Below are 24,923 nucleotides of genomic sequence, written 5' to 3' on the forward strand. Positions count from 1 at the left end.
TGGGAGATGGGTGTACCCTTCTTTCATCAACATCTGTTTAGCTATCCCCCTCCCTCTCCCTCTCTCTGACTCTGGGGGGTTCCATATTTCACCAAAATACGCCGCATGTTTGGCATGTGCGTCTGCTGTTTCATTCCCTTTTGAGATATGATCTTCTCCATTAGTGTGTGCCGGACATTTGACCAAAGCTATTTCCTGTGGATCATTTATTACTTCAATTAATTCAGCTAACAAGAGAGCATGTTGCACTGGGGTGCCGTCAGCTCTCCTAAACCCCCTTCTCTGCCATTTTATCAACCCCGAGTGGACAGTTGACGTGACATATGCACTATCAGAATATATAGTAACTCTTTTGTCAACGCTTTCCTTCAACACCAAGATCAGTGCAACCAATTCTGCTGCTTGAGCCGAATAATGCTGTGGTAACTGTACACATTTCACCGGGACACACACCAAATCTTCTGTCATTTTTACAACTGCTGCCCCAGTTCTCCTTATCCCATCACTCTGATCAATTGTTGATGACCCATCAATGAACAAGAGCTCTCCTCCATTGAGCACATCCTCTTCAACTTTTCTAGTACATGAGTACATTTCGATAGTCTGCGTACAGTCGTGAGCATAATCACCTTCCTCAATCACTTCCGCTATAAACCTTGCAGGGTTAACTGTACTGCATCTAACAATTGATAGTTCTGGTCTAGACAAGATGATCTCATAACCTGACGCCCTCTGTGTTGTTAGTGTGGACTTAGGCTTGTTCAATATTGCAAATAGTGCATGCTCCACGAATAGTGTGGTTGGACACCCCATTGTAATAGATGATGATTTCTCTACCGCGAATGCAGCTGCGGCAAGACTTTGTTCACAAGGAAAATGACCTAACATAACTGGGTCCAAGTGACCGCTGTAGAACGCTATTGGCTTGTATCCCATGCTTGTTTTCTGAGCCAATACTGCTTTCATTACTGCTGAGTCGCAATGTGAAAAGATAAGGAACTGTCGTTCATAATCTGGGGTGGCCAGTACCGGAGAGGTTGATATTGCGTTCTTCAATTCGTCAAATGCTTCCTTCATTTCCCTTGTCCACCCCAATTTTTTCTCCCTTTTGTTTGCTTCTCTCAATGCTTCAAGTAGGGGTCCCATGTATGAGCTGTAATCAAAAACCAATGCCCTACAGTAGTTGCACAACCCCAGGAACTGCTGTAGCTCCCTCACTGTTTGTGGCAGTGGCGTGTTTGATATGGCCTGTGCTCTTTGTGGTGCAATCTTTCTTCCGTGTTGGGATATTAGTTGACCAATGTATAATACCTGTTCCTGACAGTACTGTAACTTTTCTTTGTCTACCTTGTAACCTTTTTCAGCCAATATTGTTAGCATTTTCAATGAGTCTTCCCTGCACCTTTTCTCACTTGTGCTGCAAATTATTATGTCTTCAACATATTGCAGCACTGTACTCTCCAATTCAACGTTTCCTAAATCCATCTGTATTACTCTGTTGAAAATTGAGGGTGACTCGCAGTACCCTTGTGGTAACCTGGTGTGTTTCCATTTTGTGTTTCTGTACGTGAAGCTTGTCAAGTCTTGTGAATGTGGATGCAGGGGTATTGAGAAAAAGGCATTTTTGAGGTCAATCACTGTGAACCATGAGGCCTCTGCTGGAATACCACATAATATTGTGGCCGGGTTTGCTGCTATGGGGTATTCTGCTTCCACAATGTTGTTCAAGGGCCTGAGGTCCTGGATAAAACGCCAAGACCCTCCTTTAGCTTTGCGCACTGGGTACACGGCCGTGTTACATGGCGATTCTGATGGTACCAGTATGCCGTTATTTATTAGGGCTGTTATGGTTTCGTATATGCCCTCATCTGCCTCTTTTGATAGAGGGTATTGCTTCACTCTAGGGAGTATTGCGCCCTTTTTCAGCTTTATTCTTACTCCCCGATACTCTTTATGCAGCCCACGTCATAGGGACTGGTGGTCCACAGTGACGTTGGAACTTTTGCCATATCTTCCTCGTAAAAGGGAACTGGGGTAGATGCGGGTGCTTCAAGTGCCATGGCAATTTTCTGTGCCACTTGCTTATATGTCACTCTTAGCCATATATCTACACTCATCATAAAAACCATTTCACCTTCTTCCTTGTCTTCTGAAAAGAGCTCCTCATCTGACACCTGGGTTAGCCTGCATCCCTCAGCCAGCACTATCACTGCCCTCCACGCTCTCCCTTCCCGGTCTTGGGCATGTACTGTGATATAATCAGCAGTCGCTATAATACTCTCGATGCTCACTGAAATCACCTTCCCTTCCGGTTCATTGGCTGGTGTCTCAGGTCTGAACAAATATGCTGGTGGCCTCCTCCAGATCTTCCCTTCTATTCCTGGCATCCAGGCGAATGCCATGTCTGTTCTGTACTGGAACAGTTCGCCATCTACTGGCTCAGCCCGAGTTACTGTCTGCCCACAGTATGCTTGCATAATTTGCCGTGCAGTGAGCATGTTTATTCCTGGAGTGGAACAAATTATGCCGTCCTCCGTGAAGGAGATTGTCATATTTAGTCTGCTCATTATGTCTCTCCCAAGTATGTTTACCGGCGAGTCCCTTGAATACAGGAGCGGGACGGACATGTCATAATCCCCTATTGATAAGGAGAGTTTATCAGTAAAGGGAACCAACCCCCTAGCCCCAGAGAATCCTTGGGTGTTCATGGCCTCACCTGACATCTTAAATGTACCTTCCCTTATGCAAGACCGGGTTGCCCCAGTATCTACAAGGAATGATCATTTTTTGTCACCTATCGTTACCTCAATGCGTGGTTCCTCCGCACTATTAGGTGTTACCGACAGGATTGGACACACCAAGGACGTCTGTGGGCTGTCCTATTGTGGGTATAATGATTGACCACTTCCTGTGTAAGGGTTGTGTCCCAGGACAGTCAACCTTCCCAGTTGTGTTTGCTGTAGCTGTGTATTGGTAGACGTTACTTTATGGTCCTGTATTTGAGTGGGCTGCTGTACTTGCTGCACTTGGTGTTGTTGTGATATCGCTACCTGTTGTTGCGGTAGTGAATATGTCTGTGGCTGTTGTTGTGTTACTAACTGTTGCTGCGTGCTGCCCTGTTGCAGCCCCTGCTGTTGTTGGTAACTCTGTTGTTCCCTTGTAGGCCCTTGTTGTCCTTGTTCCCCCCACGCTGGTGTGGAGGGTCTCATTCTACATGTGCGTGACATGTGTCCTAACATTCCACAAATCCAACATACAGGTAGTTCCCTGGTCTGCCATGGGAAACTTCCTGAATTATCCTGGTATACTGGTTGCCCAGTGGGGTAGAAGCTTCTGAATCCTCCCCCTTGCTGTTGTGCATGATAGCCATATCCCCTCCCCCTCATCATTCCTCCTCTTCCCCTGTTGTTATTATAATATCCAGTTCCTGATGTCAAGTATCCTCCTCCCATGTTAGCCGTGTATGGCGGGGGTGGGGGCAGCTGCTGTGTTATAATTTGTGGTGATTGTATTTGAGAGGGATCTTGTGCGGCCACTACTTGTGTTGGGTTTGGTGTCATTGTTGTAGGTGTAGTTATTAGTGCACCTTCCATCGTGTACTTAGTCAGTTTTTTCTGCACTAATTTAGCCTCTTCCGCTTTTCTATCTTCTTCCTTTTGTTTCATCTTTTCTTGCCACGTCCTACAATGGTGTACTATCGTCAGTTGTATTTCCGGCCAAGCCTTTGCTTCCATCCCCACTACTTTCTTCAATTGTTTCTGCACTGCCTCCGGGAGCCCTTGTATTATTATATGATAAAATATTGCCGGTGTCTTGTCCCACTGCTCTCTACTTTCCATACGCCACTTCTCCTGAATTTCCTGGATATAATCAACAGGATCTTCGTTCTCACGCATCTTGCGTGATGTAATTGCTCCTATGTCTGAGGTGTCTGGGTATTGTACCCTTAGTGCTTGCCATAATGCATGTCTGCAATTTGCAAAGGGCGCCCCGTCATGTGATGTGTTCGTTATTGTGACCCCGGGGAAGCCCGCTCTCTTCCAGATGTCATCTGCTGCATCCCCTAATATTGATATTAGTAGGCCCTTTACGTCTCCTATTGCCAGTTTCGTCCTGCAGTGTGTTTTTCCATCTCATATATCCATTTCCCCGCTCCTCCACTTAGTGATGGGAGCCTACACTTTATATTTTCCTTGTCTGCATGCTTCCAAGGGACGTATTGTGGTCTAACCCTTCCTCTCTCCAAGAGTGGCATTAGGTTGTGTCCTATCTGACCCCCCAGGTGTCGCGGTGTTGAGTCCGTATACCCCTCCTCTTCTTCTGTGTTGTCTACATCGTCTGTTATGTCCATATTTCCCCCGCTCATAGCTCCTTCCCCTTCATCTCTTCCCCTTCGTTTATTATTTCCTTTATTTGATGTGGGCATGTGTGTTCGTTCTTCCTGCCTGCGTCCGGGGAGATCTCTGAGCCTGCCGGCGTAGGGTGTGTGTTCGGTAGGGGCGGGTGTTGGTAGACATGTTGGACGGGCTGCACGTGTATGCCTTCCCGCCATTCCTTGCTCTCCTTCCTCACTTCCCCCCAGTTCTTCCTTCCTTCTGCAAGCCCATGGTGATTCCCTGTTGGTTCGGGTGATGTACAATTTATCTAAACTTTCCCTTTCCCCGTTTCTTCCTTCTCCCCCCATTCCTTCTTCTTCCTCGCTGCAAAAATCATCCAGGAGCGACAGCCCCCAATCTATCTTTTTCCCCCTAATCGTTACTGTTTTTAAATCTATTAAATCCGTTCCTCCCACTTCTTCTTTACCAATTGCTCCCCTTTGTGCTGATGTTGTTGCTACTTCTGTGTCCCTGCATACATATTTCCTTATCCCACTCTCCCCTCTCCTATCTCCTCTTTCCCCTTCTTTTTTCTCTACTATTTCTCCACCTATTTCCTCTCTTTTCTTTTTTAATTCCTCCATTACTTCACTACTCATCCTTTCTAATATCCTTTCTTCCTCTCTCCTCCTTTCCCATCTCTCTCTTTCCCGTTCTAATATGCTTTCTATTACCCTCCCTTCCTCATATTTCTTTGTGGTTTCTGATAGTATTTTCCTCTTCCATATTTCCATTTCCTTTTCTTTCTCTTCTTCCTCCCTTTTCTTGTCGCGCTGTGCTGCTCGAGATACCCTTTCTGCTGCCGCCTTCACCCTTTCAGCTTCCTTCTTCCGTTCTTCAGTTCGTTCCCTCATTTTTTCTACCTCATTCTTACTTTCTTTCCTTTCTCTCCCTCTCTCTCTTTCCTCCCTCTCAAGCTGTTTGAGCAGGACGTTTTGCTCATTCCTTAACTCCGCCAATCGTTCCTCCAAAATCTCCTCCTCTTCTCGTAACAGTTCCCCTTCCTTCCTTTTCCCCCTTTCTCCTTCTATCTTGCTCTTACTCTCATCGTCGTCGTTCATTTTCCTTACTACCTCCTTCTCTTCTCCCGTTAATGTCCCTCGCAATTTTAATAACACCTGCGTAGCTAGCCACTCGTCGTGTCCTATGGCTGCAATTTGTTCTTCACTAGTCTTCCCTTCCCTTGCTGGTATCTTTGTATAAGTTTGCCCTACCGCACTTGTCACCTCTCCCCCCGTGTAACCACCTGTAGCTGTATAAGTTGGTGGGCTGTATGCTGGGTTTGAATACCCCTCAGCCACCCTTAATTGTTGCCTTACCACTTCTCGTAGTTCCGTTATAGGATATAAGCCCCCTTCTTCTTTTTTCACTACTTTCGCTAAGGGCATGTCGTCGGCCTGCTCCTTTTTTATGTCTGTTTCATTTACGTTGCTAGGCTTTTCTCCTCCCTCTTGTCCTCTTCCCGTGCACTGTGTGCTTTCACTCTCTTTTTCCCCATTCTCTTCTTCCTCCTTAACCTTCTTCTCCTCCTTCTTTTCCCCCACAGTGAACATTCCGGTCGGTCCTGGTCGGGACCCCTGGAACATCCTCTATAAGTTAAACACCTCCACATGGTGCGTCAACTTCTTCCCCTTGTATGTGTTATGTAGATGGGTCAGTAGTGAGTGCTGGACATATGGGTCGAAACTGCCGTTAGGCGGCCAGGGTGTCGTCATTTTGTTGTCCGTCCCCTGTGTCCATTCTATGCTGTATTTAATCAGTTTCTCCCTATGGGGTGACAGTGTTTTTAATATTTGTTGTAGCGGGGTAGAGAGGGTGTTCCCCCACCCTCCCGATCCTACCCCGTATGACATGGTAGTACTGTGTTGTTAGTTCCCCTAGATATAGTAGTCGTTAGCTGGCTAATAATAAACTCTATCAAATTTTACAATTTCAGATGTTTTACCTGGCCCCGTAGTTTGGGGACTTGCGATCGTCCGCTAAAAAGAAAGCAGTCAAATATAACGCTTGCAAGTATGTATTATTTTCTCTGTCTTTGTTTCTCTCACTTAATACCGTTACGGCCCCCTACGGCCAAGGCGCACGTAGCCCCCTGCGGCTGCGTGCCCTGTGTGACGTGCTTATACAGCCGTCCCACTTTTCTTCACCCCTCCTCCTCCTTCCTCACTCGTCGTGGCCGTCCCCCTCTCCACCTTTCCCTGATCTAATCATTGCCGTTGACCTCCTACTCCTTCCCCTTACTGCTATTCACTTCCCCACCACTCTGCAACACTCCTGCGTGGTCGAGGTATCCTATGAAAGCCCTACGGGTGACGTCACCAACCTCTTTCGAAACTACCGGTAAGTGCTTTTCATACTTCAGAATGCTTGAAATAATTTTTGCTATTTATCCCTGTTAACCCCACAGCTGTCCTCGTGTCACACCTGGAACAAGGTAACCAATAATATAATCAGACTGCGCACGCTGCGTCGCCTCGCGTGTGATACGCCCCTCAACAGGAGGGCTTAATCAGCCAATTATCTTCCGTATTTAGGCAACCAGTTAGCTACCGCCTACAGGAAAACGTCATCTATCTATCGAGTTTTGCTGCTCGATCAATAGGAATCCTCATCTACTCATTGAACAATAATCGCCAATTCGTAGGAAACCGCACACACACACACACCCACACACCCTTACAGGTGGTCGCGACCTAGGCCAATCAGTGTCTACGAGCGGTTGCACGTGATGTTTTCGCGCTCCACCCACCCTTCTTCGTAGCGTAGCGGACTGCTCCTTGCACTTGTCCAGCTATCAATTACTTCACCATCAACACTAATTTACCAAATCTTCGCCGCACACCTTTGTAACACCTCCCACCTCCCTTATTTCATTCCTCCCCCCACCCTCACAATTTCACATTGCTTGTTGGGTGTGGCATACTCACCAAGTTCTCTTGATGCGGGGCCGCTCGACTGCGTGCACCCCTCCAAGCGGCTCGCCACCTCCCCTCGTCTGGACCACGTCTGGACACTCGCCAACCGCGGGCGGGATACTTCTCAACCGGGCTAATATCCGGATTGCGCTGTCCGGTCTTCTCGCAGTTCCGCGATGGTCCTGTAGTCCTCAAAAAAGGGGTCCTGTAGTCCTCAAAAAAGGGGGCAGCGGCAGAGGGGGCCGCGCCGCCGGGCCTCCTCGCATAGAGAGAATTGGAAAAATAAAAATAAAAGGTAGATCGTAACCAGATCTCAGCAGTGCCTCCAACTTGTCGGGGAGTTTCTCCCGGGGTCGGCTGGGCCCTCCGCGGACCTCCGGGCTGGGAGGCCCCAACTCCTCCCGCTTTTCCCAAAAATGAGTATGAGGCACACACAAGAAGCAAGGTGGTTCTGCTGTTTATTGAACAACGGCAGGGATGGGTGTAGGAACGTCCAGACCCTCTCAAAGTTCGACGCGCTTCTTGCATCACCTGGGAAAGTTAGCAAAAACCTATCGCCACTCTGGATTGGTTCCTTGAGTGGTAGGGTTAGTATAGCATACGTATAGAGAACGCTGTTAGTGGTTAAGGGTCAGTCAGGTGGTATACTTGGGTTGTCCCATCTATTAGATACTTGAAAATTGTTACACAAAGACCTCTAATGATTGGCTAATGTTAGTGACGTCAGTGATGAGTGCCCCATGTTCTGATTGGTCCACTCGCAAGCCCCCCAGCCTGGGACCACCGTTGTTCCCAGCTCGCGGTGTACCTGTCATTTGCAACAATATGTAACTATGTGTTTGTGCAGACAATGCGTGGATTTGCTCATAGGCCTGAGAGCAGACCATTCCCATCGCTGTAGGTGTCCATTGGTTCATTTCATTGTTGCAGCCTGTGTCCCAGACGTGGGAACCAGGCGACTTCTCCCTCGTGGGTCTGGCACCTTGTCAGGTTTGGCTTGGTCACGTGAGGAGAGACCGTGGCTGAGGCAGAATTCTGCACATTCAAAGTTGAATTTGCCTCTGCGTGCCTGGCTTTGCTTACAGGTGTGACCTTGGCGTCGGCTGGTAGCATACGAGTTGCAACATCGCTCCCTTGACTGTCATTTCTCGCTGGGCTCGTTCTGCAGGGTCAGCGAGTGTACTCTTGCTCGCCCAGTATTCATGGAGGCTCTTGCTTGCGGCATACTTGGGCCTGGTTCATAGGTGGGGATGGGTAATGCACAGCACTTATGTTGCGGTGTCACATGGCTTCATAGGCAGTATCACATCTTTGTTGTATTTTCATCACGATGCAAGGGTCGGGAGAAGCGTCAGCAAGCATGTAAACGAGTGCTTTGTGCGTCTTGCGTTTCTGCATTTTGGAGCACCTATGTGAAAATAATAAAGATGCGCGTCAGTGGGCGTATCCGTCGCCTACGTCATAGCACTGAGTATATTCTTTGTGTGGGTTGGTGTGGGAGTGTCCAGTGTGCATGGTGGCACGTGTGTTCTTGACAGTCAGCTAGGTCGTCGTGGCATCTCTAACGATGTGGGTGCTTTTTGTTGAGGGCTCAATCGAGTTCATCCATGCCGCAGGTGTCAGCTCGAGTAGGGCAGGCTGATGGGCAGGCTGGTGGGCACATCCGTATGTTCTTGTACCAAGGTATTTGGTCGTCTGGTAGATAGACAAATTCATCTTGTGGCGGGTGTCTGGGCCGCGATCCTCTAGGCCAGGGGCGCAAGGAGATTGGGGGGAGTCTTTTCTCCCATTCTCCCACTTCATTACCACCAAACTCGTAAAGGCCCAATGAATGAACAGAAGACTGTTAAAAGTAAAATCAGCGGCCCAGCGAGGCCAACAATTTAGTTTGGTAATATATGCCATCCCAGATAGAGAAAGGAGAATGGATGGTAAGACATAGAGAGAAGTGAACTGATTGACCCTTTGGCGTCTTTCCAAGGACAGTCTGTTGTAGATAGGCCAAATCTGATCCGAATGCACCTGGCCCATTTCCCCATCATGATCCTCGAGCCAGTCTACCTTAGCTTACCACAGACGTCTGTACACGGCTGGTTTACTTTCCTGACTGGAGGGTAAATCTCTCCCTGACATTTGAAACATCCTTTGGTTTGGATAAAGGTGATCCCTACACCATGCGTTGGAATAAATATCAATGTCTCCTCTAGAGTGAGACCTACAGCAATATGCAAGACAGAGGGATAAGTACACTTCTAATTAACCTGTGTAGTAAGAATTATAGCTGGACAAAAACAAAATGTGACCACAATAAAGCCTTTGTGTAATGTACTACATGGTTCATTTGAAGCAATTAATATAACTGACTATTCAATGCATCCATTTGCTTTAATGGGTCGCTGTCCACATTAATGGCATGGGTGAGGGCACTCTAGCACAAAGCACTCATCAAGAGAAGCACATAAATATGTTCACCTGCAATAGGCAGTGACTAGGTAGCAGAGAGGGCAGTTTGCTAGCACTAAAACACTGGAATGAACCCTGAAACCAGCCTTCTGTTAGACTACAGAGGTAGCTCCTAGAGCCAGGAAAAGTTGGTTTCACATGTATGCTACCACATCAGGTACAGCAAACATTATCAGAGCACCTGTTTAAGAAAGGCACTTTGGAGACCTTTGGGGACCTCAACTGGCGGTAGAAGGATTACACAAGAGGTACAGGAGCCAGTGGTGCAATGTAAACCTCCTCTGACTGTGAAACTAGAGGTTGTATCTTGGACCCCTATCTGGTTTGACATCTTTCCAGACTTCTGGTTTAATTGCTTTAAGGTTTAGTCCAGTGTATCTCAGTGTTTGCAATAGAGTCTTCATTATATGGGTGGGACATGCTGTGAACATTCATGAACAGGGCTGATTCTATGGCAGTGCAAGACTAGGCAGCATTCTAAAGCCTCACCATCAAGGCTCACCAGACGGCCCCTAAAAGTAAGAAATGGTTTCTATTTCCCTGCATGTGTGCTCTAATGGAGTCGGGTTGGGCTTTGGCTTATGTTCAGGAGACAAATATCACATTTATATACTATGGCAACTGTCCGGCACACCCCCCACCTGCAGAGCAACAAATATTTTTTGGCTATGATTCTGGCAGGAAAGAAATCCTGCCATCGAGGGCAGCAACATTTTGAAATAGACAGCCACATCTGACAGCTGGTAGCGAGCAGGGCTGATGTGTCTGTCCCTGGGCAGGGACATGAGCACCCTTCTCTCTAGCCCTCTGCCCTTCACGTCCCTGATCGGCCACGATCGGCCAATGACCTCTCTATGAGAGCTGCAGTTGAGCTTTTTATGGACCTCAGTAACTCATGGACAGGTGGCAAAATGTACACCGGATAAAGACTTAGCCTCAGCTTTCTGGCTGGTGGGCTGAATCTGGGTCTTCTCCAACAGGCTGGCAGTCAAACAGGGCTTCGAGCGGCTGAAAAAGTGGGCTCCCCAGAAGACAATGCCAAATGATTTGCATAGGCAGAGTCCCATCTCTCTCTCTCTCTCTCTCTCTCTCCCCTAGACATGCTTACTCTACAATAGCAAGTATGTTGCAAATCCATAGAGATGGAGGTAGGATGGTTAACTGGCAACTCTGAGTAACTAAATCTGTAGTGCTTGGCTGCGTACCAAAGCAGCAGCAGAGCCCAGGCCCTGGCACATAAACTGTGACACCGGGAGGAAGGCTGTGGGGTCTCAGTAACTTCAGGAATGGAGCCTGTGACTGACATGACTTCAGGGCTTCTAGCTCCCCCCTCCTCAACCAACCAAGATCCAAGAATCTATGCGTGTGAAGGATCACTTCCATGCTCAGACACCAGACACTGAGCCTTTTTCCATTTAGAAAACGTCCTGAAAGCTTTTCCATGCAAGCAGGTGGGTTCTGTAGGGTATTTTGTGGAGATTTGGGGCCTGACGGTATTTTATTACCGCCAAAAAATAACTTAGCAATAATCACTCTTTGTATTCAGATTTGGCCATGTGCAACAATAATACAATGGACATGCATTATTTCAGCACCCAGACCTGCATATTTGGTATACGTGGTTGGTGGTATTTTGGTGAGCATAAGTCCCTTGTTTTATTTGTGGCCCCAATGTCCAGAATCCCTTATCTTCGCTTAGATTTTTCGTGTGATCACTAGAGAGACCTCAGACCTGCATTCTAGGGATACCACATTTTCCAGTGATAGTGTTGGTGCGCCACCATGGGCAAACTCACTGACTTATTTACGACAGAGAGCTATATGTGGTAGTCTTGTGGTAATTTCCACTACCTTATATACGGTAGGGAGCTATGTTCAGAGTGTCTCTCTTCCCGTTGGCTCATGTACCTCCAACAAGTTATACTACAGTCACTCACAATTATTCATACTGATTCTGACATGCACACATCTGTCTTAAAATGACCATTGCACTGTTTAAAAATCTCCCCACATCAACAGCACTGTAATGATAAACAGTAAGTACACCATCCGTCTGTTTTCAAATATTTTTCTGTATTATAAAAGTTGTGTTTAACACGATCTCATTCTTTACAGCAATAAAATGGCACAATCAAAGCATTTTCTATGACCCACTGCAAATAGAGTGGCGGAGAACAGAACTCAAATTGCAACATTAGCACTTGATTAAGACACGCACGGGACTTTCATTTTTTTCTACACTGACTGCATATTTTCGTGCACACACACAGCTCCCCCAGTTATGTAATTACCTTATCTGTTCAGAGGCTTCTCTTTGTGAATGTGGCTCTCTTGGATTAACTCCAGCAAAAAGGAACGCTTGCCTTCTCAAGCCGGGGTCATTGCCTGGAATTCTCAGCTTTTTCAGATAGGACTGCCTCAGCCAGTGGAAAGGTTTTTCTTTCAGCTCTCCCCAATGTCGACTGCAGCAGGACACAGGAATCTGCATTTAGTCAGGACCCCACAGCCAGGTCTTCTCCCCAGTAGTGCAGAAAGATGTCTCCCTGTCTTTTTCCCTGATACTGCCCACTAAAACTTTCCTCTCAGCCCTCTTTATGACGTGTCCCAATGAAATCCATCATCTCTCATCCTCCTACTCTTCAACAATAGCTTCGCTTATACATTTGCAATTGTTGCAAATCTGACTTCCTCCTTCCTGCAGTTACTGTGCACAACAACACGGAGAATCAGGCAGAGAAGAGAATAGAAAAATCTGCACACTCATTTAAATGGTTTTCAGAGTATGCCTAATTCTGCAGTAGAGAACACATTTTATTAGTGGGTTATATTAAAATAAGGTTTTATTAGTCAGGTTAATGGTTAATAGGTTAGCTGTTAATTTTCAAATGTGTCTCTAGCAATATAGGCATTTCAGGTGAAAAATAGTGTGCATTTTTAAATGAACACGTGTGCTTTTAACTGTAAAAATAGATTTGCATCTTATATGTTAAAATCGTTTTTTACTGAATAGTCTGTCTTTCCTTGTTAATCTGCTAACCCATATAGCAATGCACCGCACCCTTGTGGTGGTGGTGCTGCAAAAAAATTGTGCTACTTGTGCAGTATTGCTGTACTGTGTACTGTAACACGCCAAATATCCTTACATATACCCTCCTTTTTTTTTAGAACTTGGCTATAATCCAAGCCAATTCCTAAAAACAACTTGTTCTATTTTTTTTTTACAATATAGCAATCCAACAAAATGAATATTCATGTGCATCAATGAAAATTTGCAATTAACATTTCATCTGAGTCCATCAGTTCATAAAATGTTCCACATTTGCCTTCTCAGTGGAAGTGGCATTACTTTAAGTTTAAATTTTCCAAGTCAATTAAAAACAATGAAATAAAACAACTAACTAAAACAAATAAGTAATATAACAAGTTAAAATAAATAATTAAAATAATAAATACGTGGAACTTCATATGCCGGAGCTTTTGCTTTGTCTCTTTTGGTATGTCCCGACCAGCGATGTTATTCGGTTCATTCGAGTACTCTTTCATCTTGGCAATCTTGAATCCACAGTAGTCATCTCTTTTGGCATTCCGGTTATTTTGTCTTCACCTCCACCTGGAGGCAGGCATCTTTTGGTCTTCATCCAGGGGACTCCAGGACTCCATCGTCTCCCGTGGCCTCTGATCCTGGAACCTCCGACCAAATAATGTTAATTGTCTAAATCAAAATAGAAAATAAACAGATTAAGTACATAGCACAATACTAATTTCCACCTTTTGCCAAAAATAAAACATGCTTGGTAAAAATACCTCGTTTTTTTTTTTTCTTTTTTCTGAAATTAAACACAAGTTAAAAGAAAACAAACACATATAAAACAGCATTCAATATTTAATACACTTTCTCTCTGCACACCAACCACGAGCTTCCGTTATATGTGCATTTATTTATTTATGTATTTATTTATTTATTTATTTATTTATATTATATATTTTTACATATATTACAGTGTTTATGTGCCATCATAACAATCAACTTTTTTTTAACTTCTTTGTCACTGCCTCCTGATTACACCCATTTATTTTCTCAAGGGACTCTATCCGTTTCCACATGCTCAAGCTGCCTGATCTCATGTCTGGGATGGCATGGTTTGATTTGATTAACATGGACAAACTGCTCTATTGCTGTTTCGCCTTCATTTTTCAAAATTTTATACACTACAGGAGAGACTTTATCTATAATTCGAAATGGCCCCTGCCAGGCTGCCAGAAATTTAGAATTTTTCTGTTTACTTTTTCCAAAATGAAACTTGTACACCTGATCCCCTACATTGTATTCCTTTACTGATGTCTTTTTGTCATAATATGACTTAGCACTTTCAGCAGCTCTTTCCAGATTTCTCTGCACAAAAGCAAATGCATGTTGCAAATGCCTCCTCAGTTCATCAATATATTCATGAACTGTGGATGCACTCACTAGAGTTTGCTCATGTGTTCTGTATAGTAGGTGTTGTGGTAACACCATTTTCCTACCTGTTAAGACCTCATGGGGGCTAACACCTGTTGCTTTGGCAGGAGTCGACCTGATTGCCATCAAAACCAATGGTAAACGCAAATCCCAGCTGGAACCTGCTTCTGCCACAAATTTCTTTAAAATATCCACAACAGACCTATTGCTTCTTTCAACTGTACCTGAAGACGCCGCCCGATATGCGATATGTAGTTTCCTTTTCACACCTAGTATTTGCCATACCTTACTCATTAGAGTACTTGTGAAATGACTTCCTCTGTCTGACTCAATTCTTTGTGGCAACCCAAACCTTGAGAACACATGGTTCACCAGCAATGTGGCTGCTGTTTGCGCACTACAATCTGGTGCGGGAATGCACTCAATCCACTTTGACATCAAACATACCACACTCAAAATATAGCGGTGTCCCCTGCTCGACCTTTTTAAAGGACCTACATAGTCTATTTGCAAATCTGACCATGGGAGAGTTAGGCCTCTTTTCATCAATGGTGCTCTATGCATTGGTGAAGCAGGTTTAAATTGGGCGCATACTAGACATCCTCTAGTATATAATTCCACATCTTGGGACATATGTGGCCAGTAAGCATAATCTTTTAGTATTTCTAATGTCTTTTGTGAACCCCTATGGCCTGCAGTTATGGCATCATGTGCATGGTGTAGCATTAGTCCTCTGAATGAAAGGGGTACTACCCACTGTATTTGCCCTGTTATGGACTCTCTAATCATGAGTCCATCCTGTAATCTAATTCGTGTTTTGTTCTTTAATAACACCCTCAATTCTTCTTTTCCCATGCAATCATTTTCTGTTAAAGGATTTTGTTCAGGATCTATCAAATGATTATAATAGATTCCCAAAATTTGATCATTCTTTTGTGCCTCAATCAAATCTTGGTCTGGCGTGTCATGACTCCACTGCACCACCGGTTGATCTACCTCCTTTGGTGCTTTAGAACGTGTGACTGCATCAATTTGTATTTCACCCATTAAATAATCAATAGGTAGCAATTCTCCCATCACAGCCCCAATCTTAGCCAGATGGTCTGCCTTATCATTTCCCTCCTTATCCTCTCCTGGTGTTTTTAAATGCCCACGAATTTTTCTCCAGTATATTGTTAAATTATTTTCTGACACCAATTTGTCTATGGCTTGTATCATTTTTCCATGTTTAAGTGGCTTTTTGTTGTATGTAACCATGCCTCTTGCTTTCCAACCAGGCAAATACTCCACAAAGCTATTCCGTGCATAGTCAGAATCAGTCACCAGGACAATTTCACTGAACTTTTTATCAACTGCAGTAGCAATTGCTTTATAGATGGCTGCCAATTCCACCACCTGACTGCTCCTATCTCCAATCCTCATCCCTATACTAGGAACGCCTTCACATTTCAACCAGACATTTCCTATTCCTGCCACTAATTGTTTATTACTGTCATTTTCAATGTGAAAAGCACAACCATCCACATATACAGTTGGCAAATCCTTGCATGTTTTTTCATCAAAAGCTTTGTGTTGTGATTGTTCAAATCCCTGTAAACTATCTTCCACATCCATTTCATTTGTTATTTGTTCAGCTGCACAGTCATGTAAGTCAGCTAACCCTTGAGCAATTGGGCTCTTTTTATTTTGTCCATATCTTACTTCTACGGGAAAACCTTGTAATGCCAGCGTCCATGAAGTGATTCTGGATTGCGCTAGATTGCCTGATCTAATTCTTTTACTCTCTAAAAATTGCAAAGGTTGATGATTTGTTTCAATAATCACCTTTTCTCCCTGAACAATGGGGCGGAAATGTTGTAGCGCCCACACAGTGGTTAATAGGGCCTTTTCGCATTCATTAAATTTCATTTCAACTTGGGAAAATGCCTTACTTGCATATGCAATGGTTTTGTGATTCAAATCGTGTTTTTGTGATAACACTGCTGACATACAATGTTCAGAAAAGCCTATTTCTATAAAGAAATCCCTGTCCTTTATGGGGTATGCTAAACATGGTGCCTTTACAAGAGATTCCTTCAATCTAGCCACTGCATCAGACTGCTCTCTTTCCCATCTCCAGGGAGTATTTAGTTTAAGCAGTTTAGTCAATGGTTGAGTGATTTCTGCATAATTCTCAATGAACTTTCTGTTATAGCCTGTCATCCCTAATAAACTTTTTACTCCTTTCACATTTTTAGGATCTTTTAATCTTTGTATGGCCTCTATTTTCTTCCTTTGTGGATTTAGCCCATGTTCAGTCACTTCATGCCCTAGAAAGTTCACTTTTTTCTTGCACCATTGTGCTTTTTGCAAAGATACTTTGGCGCCTGCTTTCTGCAATTGGCCAAGCACATGTCTTATTTCATCAAAATGGCTTTTAAGGTTTGCATTTTTTATCAAGACATCATCCACATAAACTATTGTTCCTCTTTCCGCTGCATCTGGCATGGCCTTTCTCAAAAATATGCCAAATTCACTCCCACTATTGATGTACCCGAACGGAGCTCTAAGCCAGGCATATTGAGTCCTGTCAAATGTAAAGGAAAATAGGTGTTGTATCTCCTCTGCCAATGGCACACACCAATATCCAGATGTGAGATCTAACGTGGTAAATACATTTGAACCATGTATCTGAGCTAGGCCCTGATCAATGAATGGTAGTGGCCATCTAGATACTGGTACTCTTTTATTTAACTCTCTTAAGTCTGCACACAGCCGCCATTGACCATTTGGCTTTAACACACCTAAAATAGGCGTATTGGATGTGCTATGAATGGGCCTAATTATTCCCCGTGATTCCAAATTTTTAATAATCTCTGCCAATGATTCTAAACATGCCAGCGGTAGTCTATACTGGCGTACAAACACTGGATTTCTGCTACAACCTTCTGGTAGTGTGGCCACATGTAAATCAGTTAAACCACAATCATAAGCATCTTTTGCAAATACATCCTTAAACTCCATAAATATTTCCCTCAGATTGCGTCGATCCTCATCGCTGTCACATGCATCCGCTAAGGAGATCTGCTCTTCTACCATTCTGGAAAATTCTGGAAACTCTTCTGGTAAAGGAATCTCAGCGCTTTCCTCTAACTGTGTGGCTGTGTCTTTTTGTAGAGCTGCCACTTTCAAATATTTTGGCAGATCAGCTTCCACTTCAATGGGCTGATTTCCTGTTTCATTTTCATTTAAATTAAATATTATGCAATCCTCTTGATGGCAGCACACTGTCTCATTTGAATCATAAGGATACACAGAATGAATTTTAAATATTCCTTTGGGCTGAGAGTCCAGGTGTTCTGGCAACTCGCCCTTGGCATCTACATATTTTTCAGGAATTTTCCCAATCACCATGTTATTTAAATCTGCCGTATAATGTGATTTTTGTATGGCCATTCCTAATGGGGAGTTTTCCTCTAAATGAATGTCCTGACAACCTTTATTATTTACCATGATTTTTACAGATCCTTCACCAATATCTACCAATGGAATGTATTCATAATCCAGGCCTTGCTGTTTTATGGATTCATTCAGGCATACAAATGCATCAGAGCCTTTCATCTGCTGTCCATTTTTGCATTTCAGTGTTATTGCAAACTGTTTTGTAAATGCAGGAACAATAGTATTTTTCCTCATCTGTAATTCGACTGCATAAGGAACTAGTTGTGCACAATGATAAGCCCTTCTTTTGTCTTCAAATTCAGGCGCCGGCCCACCTAGGCGTGACCATATTTTTTGATTAAGGAAATCTAACACCATACACATTCTGTGCATGATGTCATTGCCCATGTAAAATTCATTTTGTGCTCCACTCACTATCCATACATTATGGTAAATTGTTTTCTGCCCAATGCTAATTTTAAGCATGCATCTGCCTGTAATTCGGTTTTCAAAGTCTGGACTGTCCAACCCAGAAACATATTGGTTTTTAATCCTAAATTTCGGGATTTCTTCCCTCTCCATAATTTTTTGCAACAATTTCTCATTAATGAAACTCCTTTCATGTTCAAGCGCTAAAGTGGCTTTTATTGTTTTAAGATAATCATTTATACCAACGTGAACCCATGGTTGCTCATCTTCCATGTGTATCTCTGCCAGAGTGGTAATGTGTTTTTCTGAATCTGTTTTAGGAACAATATTCTGTTTGCATGTATTCTCTTTTAAGTAAAAACGTAATGTGTGCTCATCTATAGCAGTCTGCCAATCTTTCCTTGGGTCAAAGTATATTTGTACAGGTAGTTTTTCATTGTCGCTCTGATCTTTGTCTTGACACATTAATATAACAGTGACACTAGGTATGCAGCTATTCTGGAGATATACCTCCACAGCATCATTTGTTTTGGCAACGGTGTGACATTCTTTTATATTGCTGTTTTGTGATTTTAGTTTCTTAGGCCTCAATGGTTTTTTGGTTAAGGACCACAGCACTCCATTCACCCCATCTATGAGAGGAGACAATCTTTTCAGGCAATCTGTCCCCATCAGAAATGGAATTTCACAAATAGATGTGATCAATACCTCTTGTTTCATTCTGTGCTTTCCTATTTTTATGTCAACCTCAGTTACACCTATGATGGGCACCTCCTCCCCATTAAAGTTATGCACTGGGCCTTGATTTGCCTTCACTGTGATCTGACTCTGTGGAGGCCTCCCTTCATTGATACTCTTTACCAGCTCCTTGGACATAATTGTGGCCTGTGCGCCAGTGTCAATCATAGCAAAGGTGTGGCATTTTTCTTCTACAGTGATGGGTGCATAATATCTGTCCTCAACTTCCTCTAATACACATAAGAAATGTGAATTCTTACTGATGTCAGCGCTCACCTTTCTCAGGTCTTTTTCACTTTTGGCTAAGCACATTGGTAAATGAAAAGACATTTTTCCCTCCTTTTTACCCATTTCTGTGCGAGATATTTTATTCATTTCTCCATGTTCAGAGGTTTTTTGGAGTGTGGCCACCGTTCGCCCATCCATCTGGGTAACATCAGAGACCACATTACAACCTTCCAACTGAACATGTGTAACAACATCATTCAGCAATTTGTCATTTTTTAATTCTGTGCATTTGTGATCATTTAGTGTAATACCAGCCCTTTCAGCCTCTTCAAAAATATGTGGCTCAAAGAATTTTTCAGGTGATTGACTTGTACCCTCCTTGTGAGTATTTCCTTTTTCTGTCTGTGTTTGGTCATTGTTTTGCTTGCCCAGGGAAGGAGCTATGGCATCCCCACTTACTCCCTGTTCACTGGTATTCCCCATGCATGAGTCATTTTTCTTAAATCTGTCCCTTTGTTCTTTTGGAATTCCTAATGTTTCTTTTTCATTTGTGCAAATCTTTACTGTTTTATTTAGCTCTAAGTTAAACCGTACCTCTTTTTTAGAAGTATTTACACTTTCTATCACAATTTCATTTACTGGTACTTTCATTTTTAATCCATTAGTCACCTCAGAGTTGTCATGCAAAATTATATCAGAGCAATCTGTCATTTTGGCACTGCAGTTATCATGAGTACTTAGTCACTTTTCGGAAGCCCCCCGGTCATTGCTATGGCCATCAGCCCCCTCTTTGGAAGGTTGTTTTTGCGCTGTATAGAGCTTTCCTATTTGCTCAGCTAACATTTTCACTTGGGCCTCAAGGCATTGGAACCTTTCCACCTCTCTAGGATCCTCTTTCTGTGGCCTAGGTCGATATTGGTTGTTTTCCCCCTGATTGGATCTATTCTGATACCTCTCAGGTGATTGATACCGGTTGGGATGGTTTCTGAACTCTTGATTCATTTGTGGAGGGGAGCGGGTTGCACCCATCCTTTGATTATAGTCCCTTGGTGGGGAATCATCGTACTGGCGTGGACTGTAGTTCACGTTTTGCCTCATGTCCTGTCTCTCAGATTGTAGGTACTGGCCCCTATGTTGATTTCCATTATCAGTAAATCGATCCACATATCGGGGCCTATCCTGATTACCATATATCATGGTGCTGGGATCAAATCTGCTCTGTGTCCCCAATGACTGGTAGGGACCATCATTTCTTTGATCTTGATTTTGTCTCTGGTTATTGTTCATACCTGCCATATCAGACCGGTATCTTACCCGGGGTCTATCTCCTAAATATCTAGGGCTGATGTAGCTCTCTCTATTACTAGGATCATGTGATTGGAACATTGGTACAGGAAATGGCGATCTTTGTTGATTACCCCTTTGTTCAGGTGTCACATTATTTTTACCTTGGCTTTGAGCAGACTCAAGGGACATTTTGGCTGACCTGATTTCCATTACTGTGGCTGAGGGTTCTTTAGATTTAGGCCTAGTATCTTTCATTTTATCACTTTCTCTACCCTGACAATAGAGTACCTCATATAGCTTGGTGCTTTGATGTACAATCCATTCAAGGGACTTGTCACGGTCAAATTCACGGACCAATTGGGATATGATGTCTTTCTGTAGCCCATAGAAGTATGCGGTTTTAAACTCATTGGAATTTGAGTCAAAAGATACATCAAAGCGAGAGAATGCTCTTTTTAAGTCTTGTAAAAATTGGCGAGGTGATGTATTAGGTCCAGCAGTAATAGTGTACGCGACTTTCTTTGCCTCCTGCAATGACTGAAAAGGAGAAAAATGACGCCTAATTTCTTTTTCAAACTCCAGCCATGTCATATTCTGCTGTTCATTTAATCCCCTTATGATGCTGGCCGTCGGGGCATCTAAAGTTAAATGAAAATATTGTCTGTACTGTTCCTTAGGTATCTGGAGTGCTTTAAAAATGTCATGCACCGCTTCTAAGTGATCCTCAATGCAGCATTCACCTCCCTTTTTAAATGGTTTGATCAGGGCTTTAATGGATTTCATTATTTTTATGGGGCTACTTGTTGCAATGCATGGAATTGCACTATTTTGTGATTCAATCCTGTTTTCAGGTGTATGAGATTGGTGGCTGCCCCCAATGGGAGTATCAAATCCCCCAAGGGCGCTGCAACCAAGTTCAGTCACCGGCCCAGTCACTGGGGCACTAGCTCTTTGGGCAGAGCTAGAATTCACCTCCACTCCATTGAATGTGGTACCCTGCCGCCTCTCTTGGGACCTGGGAATGCACATTTGCTGTTCTAAGTCCTTACACTTTTTAAGGAGTCTAGTTGCTTCATTCTGCAAATAATTATTTTCATCGCTCATTTTATTAATCGCCTCCTGCATGTCGCACATTTGCATTTGGCATTCATTGAACTCTTTATTTCTTTTGTCTCTTTCTTGAATCATTTTAATCATTTCTTGTTCTGCACTCTGGAGATCACCTTCTTTTTCACAATGTTCTTTTTGTAAAATCTGCATTTCTGAAATAACCTCATCTTTATCCTGCCTAATGTGATCCACTAATGCTTTTAAGTGTGTCAATTCTTGCTCACTATCTTCAAATTGTTTCTTGCTTTTGGATAACTGAGTATCAAAGTCTCTGCATTTTAATTGCATGTCTTTTTGGCATACATCCAATTCTGCTCTCAACATTTCCTGATTTTTACTTGTCCCATCTAATTCAGTCTTTAACCTGTTAATTAGCTGAGTATCATTCTCTTGCATTCGCAGGGACTTGTTTAAAATAAACCATATTTTGCCGCATAGCCGTATTAAACAGTCTTTCTCTGCACTTTTATCGGCTGCATTCAATAATCTTGTAAGGCAGACCTGAATTATGCTGCCTTCTGCAAAAATATTGTCTAGTTTTTCTTTCTGCACCTCACCTTGAATGCGGTTACTCCATTCTAACGTGGTATTCGAAGACCAATTCCCATGTGCAAATAACTTTGCCTCTAAATATTGCACTAGATCTGAGAATGTGGTTTCCCTTTGTGACATTCTGAAATTCGTTTTTAGTGGCACACTGCTATTATAAAATGGGTTCCCTTTAATGTGCAAATGGCAGTGTGAGACACGCTTGCCACGCCGAGTAGGTACTCTGTGATCACTTTCCCGGCCTGCAACGCACCATAAATATGTAGGGTATTTTGTGGAGATTTGGGGCCTGACGGTATTTTATTACCGCCAAAAAATAACTTAGCAATAATCACTCTTTGTATTCAGATTTGGCCATGTGCAACAATAATACAATGGACATGCATTATTTCAGCACCCAGACCTGCATATTTGGTATACGTGGTTGGTGGTATTTTGGTGAGCATAATTCCCTTGTTTTATTTGTGGCCCCAATGTCCAGAATCCCTTATCTTCGCTTAGATTTTTCGTGTGATCACTAGAGAGACCTCAGACCTGCATTCTAGGGATACCACATTTTCCAGTGATAGTGTTGGTGCGCCACCATGGGCAAACTCACTGACTTATTTACGACAGAGAGCTATATGTGGTAGTCTTGTGGTAATTTCCACTACCTTATATACGGTAGGGAGCTATGTTCAGAGTGTCTCTCTTCCCGTTGGCTCATGTACCTCCAACAAGTTATACTACAGTCACTCACAATTATTCATACTGATTCTGACATGCACACATCTGTCTTAAAATGACCATTGCACTGTTTAAAAATCTCCCCACATCAACAGCACTGTAATGATAAACAGTAAGTACACCATCCGTCTGTTTTCAAATATTTTTCTGTATTATAAAAGTTGTGTTTAACACGATCTCATTCTTTACAGCAATAAAATGGCACAATCAAAGCATTTTCTATGACCCACTGCAAATAGAGTGGCGGAGAACAGAACTCAAATTGCAACATTAGCACTTGATTAAGACACGCACGGGACTTTCATTTTTTTCTACACTGACTGCATATTTTCGTGCACACACACAGCTCCCCCAGTTATGTAATTACCTTATCTGTTCAGAGGCTTCTCTTTGTGAATGTGGCTCTCTTGGATTAACTCCAGCAAAAAGGAACGCTTGCCTTCTCAAGCCGGGGTCATTGCCTGGAATTCTCAGCTTTTTCAGATAGGACTGCCTCAGCCAGTGGAAAGGTTTTTCTTTCAGCTCTCCCCAATGTCGACTGCAGCAGGACACAGGAATCTGCATTTAGTCAGGACCCCACAGCCAGGTCTTCTCCCCAGTAGTGCAGAAAGATGTCTCCCTGTCTTTTTCCCTGATACTGCCCACTAAAACTTTCCTCTCAGCCCTCTTTATGACGTGTCCCAATGAAATCCATCATCTCTCATCCTCCTACTCTTCAACAATAGCTTCGCTTATACATTTGCAATTGTTGCAAATCTGACTTCCTCCTTCCTGCAGTTACTGTGCACAACAACACGGAGAATCAGGCAGAGAAGAGAATAGAAAAATCTGCACACTCATTTAAATGGTTTTCAGAGTATGCCTAATTCTGCAGTAGAGAACACATTTTATTAGTGGGTTATATTAAAATAAGGTTTTATTAGTCAGGTTAATGGTTAATAGGTTAGCTGTTAATTTTCAAATGTGTCTCTAGCAATATAGGCATTTCAGGTGAAAAATAGTGTGCATTTTTAAATGAACACGTGTGCTTTTAACTGTAAAAATAGATTTGCATCTTATATGTTAAAATCGTTTTTTACTGAATAGTCTGTCTTTCCTTGTTAATCTGCTAACCCATATAGCAATGCACCGCACTCTTGTGGTGGTGGTGCTGCAAAAAAATGGTGCTACTTGTGCAGTATTGCTGTACTGTGTACTGTAACACGCCAAATATCCTTACAGTTCCCATATGTCCTAATTGTATCTATGCTCTCTCTCTGCCTGACTTCTGCACTACACATAGCTTTTAAGTCCTGAAGCGCGTTTTGAAAGTGGCAATTGATAAGCCAGTGTTTGAAGGATAGTTAAATCAATAAGAAAATCACACACCTAAAAGCAAAGTCTACAAGACATTGCTAAGCTTTATTCAGGATTAAGGCCTAGAACTGTTTAAAGAGGTAGCATTGAGCAATGTATGATAACACTGCCTAAAGCCAGCCAGCAATGCAGTGCCATGTGCTACATAGAAAATGTGCAACAAGAAGGAGACAAGGCCATACCACTAAGTTTGGTATAATCAGAGAAAAATACCTTTGAAACACTACTTTTTTAGAGCCACAAGTCATAGAATTGAATGGAGTTCTGTTTATTCGGTCAATAAGACTTACAAGTAAAGAATGTTTCTCGCTTGGCAGGTGATAAAAAGTACTTAACTCCACGATTTTGCACGTCATCCTTATGCAGGAGCCATGCTTATCTACTTTGTATCATTCCAATTTGGTACGTGTGCTGCCGAAGCGCACAAAGTTAAAGACACCCCACACAGTATTTATGACGCCAGAATGTGCAGGCTTTTTAACATAGGCCCACTTGGTATGGTGTAACTTTTGCCAGACACCTATTATTTATGGAGGAGGTGCAAAGGGTCATGGTCCAGGTTGCATAGGAAGAGAGAAGACGCATCACAATGGCTTAGTGATGTATACCTGAAAGCAGCCCAAAGGTCTGATAGGCCAGAAAAAAGACTCTGCTTGTGACCATGTGTTTGTGGGTCAGCTACCTCTTCATGAATAATCAGATGTATATGGTGCCACCGCCAGAGGGTGCCAGTTTGATGCCTGCAGGCTACATATATATTCTATGATTGATTTCAATTTTCATCTGGATGACATGCTTAGGATGCCTATCCCCTCACCCATTTTCCACCGGTCTAGTGTCATTATATACACACAGGAAATCTCTTAC

The 24,923-nt window shown here is 43.2% G+C and overlaps 1 non-coding gene across 1 annotated transcript; it reads right to left on the reverse strand.

Annotated features, from left to right (window-relative positions):
- Nucleotides 1-24,377: 24,377 nt before the first annotated feature.
- LOC138468642 (U6 spliceosomal RNA) lies at nt 24,378-24,481 on the reverse strand. Its single transcript, XR_011268389.1, has one exon. It is a non-coding gene; the product is annotated as a U6 spliceosomal RNA (small nuclear RNA).
- Nucleotides 24,482-24,923: the final 442 nt, after the last annotated feature.

Source organism: Ambystoma mexicanum, chromosome 4q (assembly GCF_040938575.1).
Source record: "Ambystoma mexicanum isolate Mex_15411 chromosome 4q, UKY_AmexF1_1, whole genome shotgun sequence".
Lineage (NCBI taxonomy): Eukaryota > Metazoa > Chordata > Amphibia > Caudata > Ambystomatidae > Ambystoma > Ambystoma mexicanum.